Here is a 5,883-nt window from a genome sequence, read left to right as displayed (position 1 = left end):
CCTCATTAATGCATTAAACGAGATCTTTAATATGTGTTTATATCTGTATGAGAGTCATGATTTTACAATCTTTTGGAAAATTATCTTTTAACAATTATCATAATGTTAGTTAATATTTACTAAGAACTTCCTATGTGCCTAACCCTATCTAAGTCACGTATAGGCCCGTTTCATTTCATTTTCACCATTCCTCTGAGGAGCTACTGTGAACTCCGCTTTCCAGATGAGCGCCCAGTGTCCCTTAGAAGTTAAGCAATTTATCCAAAAGGAAAACAGGGGGTATGTGGAACAGCAGAATTCAAATCCAAGCAGAGTCCAGGTATATGCTTAACCATATGTTATGATCCTGATTGTTCCAGAATTGAACCTCAGCAAGGTTGAAGTACCTCTTACTTTTTACTTATTTAATAAATATTTTGAATATCTTCTATGAGTCAGACACCGAGCTGGGGTTTGGAAACGCAGAAATGAATAAGATAAGTAGACAAATTCCTTGACTTTTATGCAGTCTAGAATCTGATGATAATTGACTGTAAGTCCAATGCTGCTGAAGCCAGACAACCTATTTCCTTTAAAAGTTTATTTTCCTCAAGCTTCTTTTTGTACCCACTTCCCGTCAACAAGGAACATTCAATGGACTGGAATTATAACTTCTAGTAAAAACACCCTGATGTCATCTTGTATCCTCTTGTCACTTAGTGAAGGATGTATTCAAATAAATCCAGAAAAGGAGATGACTAATGAGTTCCTCGCAAATCTCCAAGACAAGCATCCTCTCCATTGAAAATACCATGTCCTCTGTCTGGAATGCAAATTTCTGGCCCCCTTCCTACTGGATCCCTGCTCGATCTTGACCTTCAAAACTCAATTCATTCTTCAGAGATTTTCTGTTATCTTCTCTGACTTTACCTCCCCCTTCCCCCAACTTTATGGATTAGCTTTTCTTTCTTCACTCTAGCATCCACTACCTCTTAGTTATTTCTAACTGTTAACTCCCCCAGGAGACGCATCATGGCTTATTCATCTTTATCCCCCGGCACCTGGTATGTTAAGGGCTTGGAGTGGCATGAGGCAGTGATGTGCTGGGAAACAGTTTTTCCCATACAATTTATGTAAATCAATTTTTACTTCTCCCCAAAGGGTTCTCTCATTTCTAGATGTTTGTATTCTTACGTCCAAACCTCATCTCCATTTTATCTCCTTCCATTCCTAAGGATTTCTGTTAAGACGTCAGTTCTTTCCAAATATTTCCTAACCCTGAATTGATTGCCTCTTCTGTGTACTGTCCTATGACCTCAAACTTCCCCCATTATATCAATTTTGCCCCTGGAATATAATTTCCTACTTATATATTTGAATATATGTATATTCATTTGTAAAATCCTTGAGGGCAGGAGCTATATCTATTTTACTGCTGTATCTTCAGATCCTAAACCAGTATAAGTATGTATAAACATGTGGTTATTAACATATATGTAAATATATGTCAAATGAGGAAAAAGGTGAACTTATTCATGTTTTCTGCTACCTGGAAGTAATCATTCTTAGGGTTCAGCATGATGAAGTAGAAAGCTCAACTTTGGAACATGGATTCTACTTCTAGCTTGGTCATTTATTAGCTAAGTGACCTTGGGCAAATTGCATTAATGTGTTATACCTTAATTCTCTTATAATTAAAATGAGAATACAAATCTCTACTTTGTCCTTTTATTGCGAAGACTAAATGAGATAGTGTATGTTGAGGGCCTGATGCTAATTAAGCTCTCAATAAATATTCATTTCCTTCCCTTTCTATTTGTGGTCAGTGTTAAATTATAAAGACAGCATTAGGGCACATAACAGGATATCCCACCTGACTAGGAATGGCTTCCCAGGATAATAGATGCTGTTGCCAACAATAGTGAAGAGAATGAGAGGAAGCTACCACATAAACGAACCTTCTCAAGGTTTCACCCTCAAGGGTTCAATGTAAGGTTCAAAGGATGATTTTGAACATTAAACGGCATCATGAAATATCCAACAACATTCCCAGCTGTTGTACTCAATCGACACACATGCCTAAAGGTGGTGACGTGGCTCAGTGAAAGGCAGGAGTCGTGGAGTCAACACTAAGAGAAAGGTTAACTATAATGCATGGTATGCAAAGCACATGCCAATGACAACATTAAGTCCACCTTCTTTCTACTCTACCCTTGCCCTGAACAGGGACTCAGAAAGGGTGGTGTAAGCTTCTCGCATGGTATTGTGAGCTGCGTCCTCTCTTCCCCTCAGGAGTGTTTTAAGGCTTCCAAATTGTTATCAGGCCATTTCCTCTATAGCATCTTTGAAAAATGTCTACATGTTGTAACTATAAGGTAAGTGGCAAGCAAAACTTCTGGTGAGTATCATAATCAGGACCAAAATGAAGGATGCAACTAAAGCAATGCTTTCGGGGTTGCTGAGAGCCTACCTTTTATTTCCAGACAGTGGTCTCTAATCTTTCAGCTCTCTTGGTTTAAGAGAACCATACTTTTATGCCTAGTGGGCAACCGGGTGAAGTGCTGAATTCATGCTCAACAAGCCTTACCCTCAATTTCTGGTAACAAAAAACTGGAGACTTAAACGTCTTGTAGGAAATAAGCTAGTTCCTGGAGGTGTGTGGTCCTGTTCCCAAATCTCCTATGCTGGCTGGGGCTGGTGTCACAGCTTGAGAATGTGCTTCTACAACACTGAAACAATCACAGCAAAGTGGCAAACTCAGCCAACAGGCAGGTGGCAAAAGAGAAGCAGCATGGTATGGGGGAAAGACTACTTGATTAGGAATGTGGAGACTTGGGTGCTTTTTAGACCTGACTGTTCTGCTGACTTGCTGATGAGCTTGGTGAAGAGATCACACATATTCAGGGTTTACTTCACATTGGGTCCTGTGTTATGTCCTTAAGTACACATTTTTTATTTTAATCTCTTGCCAACTCTAATTATAATACCCACTCCAGACATGAGAAAACTGAGGCTCAGGTGGGTCGATTAATGTGTCCAAACTTGGTGGATCAGATTTTGAACCCAATTCCATTTTTTCTACCATATCATGCTGCCTTGAAAATAACCTGCAATGCTTTCTGTTTTGTTTTGTTTTGTTTTACATTTTCCATTAAACACTAATAGCCACCTTACAGCCAACTTCAAAAAATGAAAATCAATCCGGTGGGCATGGACTAGATAATGGTAAGGTAGACATAGCTCACTTTTACCTGCTGGATGCCTCACATGCATTTTCTCATTTGACTTTCAACAAATCACTTGCCTGGTCTAGACCATGTTATACACTTCCATGAAATATGAAACTTAAACTAAACAATTCCTTAGATTCCTTTCAACTGTCACATTCTACAGTGAAACGTAACCAGTCCAGTGATGTATTTCATACATAGGTACATACTTAGGTTCAGTGTTTACACTGTTCACTTTCAAAAGGGATCAGAGTCCTCCTTTTGACTGTGGCCCCTGGTGAAGTTCACCCTATCTTCACTGACCTTTCTCTATTCTTTCCCTCCTAACCGGAAGTAAGAGTTCTCATATATGACGTTTCCTCTAACTTTATCCATATCTCGCTTTTGGAATTAACCACTCTCTGCTTCCTGTGATGGTTAATCGTGGGCATATCTTATCTCCCCTACAACCTTGTAAGCTCTGTGAGTTTCCTCACTTCCTTACCCAAGCTGGTATTCCCCGGGACACCCACCTCAGGGAGTTGACAGTATTGATATTCTTCATCTATTTTTGTTGAAACAGAAATTGGGAGTATCATAAGATTTTTACCTAATTTACACGAGAGTTCCACACACAGTATTTTGAACAGGAAAGGATGTAATTTGAAAAGTTCGATAACAGAAAGTTCGAATAACAAGTAACATGTCAATGTTATTTTACATCAGGGCTTTTCTTGTTGTCTGAGCTGAAGGATTCAGCTTTTAAAAATAATTTTCAATCTATTATGGTTTTATAAAGTAGAAGAAAATTAATTACTAGAAAAATTAAAATGATATTAAAATACAAATTTAAAATTTGGATTACTAGATTCAACAGAAACAAACTACTCTGTCAAATTGCTATAAAGTTTCTAGACACTATCAATTTCTGTACTTATTTCATGAACTGGTGACAAATAGCTATTTATGGTCACCACCACTGGATTATGCTTGGAGGAACACCAACTGCTTTACCATTTATATAATAGCTTTAGAATTGTGAGAGAGGCTGGATTATATCACCTGGGTGACATTTTTAGGAATCAGATGAAGGAAAAAAACATATGTATACCTTCAGTCTTTCACTCAGGTCTTTAAAAAGGAAGATGAAGGTAAAGGCCGAAAAATCAAGGGATTCTATCTTTATGCTTTGCAATCCAACTGAAGACAATAAGAACAGAAATCACTTCTAATAAAATGCAAATCTCACTGGGGCGAGATCAACAGTTGATGTCTGTACCATATTCTTTCAAATTTTTTATTTTCAATTAGAGTTGACATTCAATATTATTTTATATTAGTTTCACGTTGTACCATTGTCTTAATAAATAAAAGGATATTTATTATCTGCTTATGAAGTTATGAATAAATCTTACACTACCGGCTCATTTGGAAACTTTCCTCTGTTACTCATTTGTTAGAATTTCTAATTTATTACCCTTCATGACACATTGACAAACAACATTTCGTTTAACCCTCCCCAAAACCCAGAGAGGTGGGTACTAGCGATGTGCTTATCCTACAAGTGAGAAAAATGCCTCAGAGCTGTTAAATGACTTACCCAGTTCACTCAGTTACTAAGCAACTGAGCTGGAATTCATGCACAGGCCTATCTGACTCTGAAGCCCAATCTCTGTCTACCGAACCCACTGCTTCTCTGGCTAACCTTCTCGTGTAATAATACAGAATCTAAATATACAGGGAGTTATAGGAAATGTGTTTTTGTTCAGTAAGCAGGAAGAAAATGTCTTCCCACAAAGCCTTGAGATAAGAATCATAAACATGCTTTTTTGAATATTAGATGGTCATACAACCATTGTATCTTGTAACTTTAACCTCCACAGAGTGAAATCAGATATATAAGCATCAGACATAGATTCTTAAGAGTTAAGCTGCAAGTGTTACACTTGCAATCTCTCATGTATAGAATCTGATCCTCATTAACGGATAGTTAAGAGTATTCAATGTGATTGTCTAAAGCAATTGAAAAATGAACCCATTCATTATAATGATTCACTTGGTACCTATTAAGAAAACATCTAGTATTTTAACTTCCCTAAAACTGACCACACATTGCCCTAATTTACTATAAAACAAACAAACAAACAAAAACACACACCCATTCAAGAGACAAGGCATGTTTTCATCAGCTACTCATGTGCTGTAACTGATTTGCTCTCCTACCCACCCAAGTGCGTCCTCAAAGAATGGGGTAAAAGTGTTTGACATAAGCCTTATGGTGGAATCTCTTTGTAGGGCCTTTCATGAAATGGTGATAACGTAAAGAATGCTTCTTCCATGATACTGTGAAGAAAAACCCTACCCACATGCTACTTCAAGAGTGTGGATTAGCTGCTATGACTGTAGGTTCTTTCAGCTCATACTTTAGGTTCCAGTACTATCTTTAGCAGATATCTTCCAACAGAACAAACTTCAAATTCTAAGATACATGAAGTACAAAATATTTGGGTTCAAATGGGCTCCATTTATAGGTGAGAAAATTGAAAGGGGTGAATCGACTTTCTTAACATCATACAAAAACTACTTAAGGGGGACTGGAACTGTCTGAATCCACCTGCTAGGAAGAACCCAAATTTAACTTAAAACGTAAACTGACTGCACATGCCTCTATTTATTTTTATTTGCAAAGACTGTA

The sequence above is a fragment of the Pteropus vampyrus genome, unplaced genomic scaffold (genome assembly GCF_000151845.1).
Source record: "Pteropus vampyrus isolate Shadow unplaced genomic scaffold, Pvam_2.0 Scaffold59, whole genome shotgun sequence".
NCBI classification, from domain to species: Eukaryota; Metazoa; Chordata; class Mammalia; order Chiroptera; family Pteropodidae; genus Pteropus; species Pteropus vampyrus.
Note: the sequence above shows the minus strand (reverse complement) of the source record.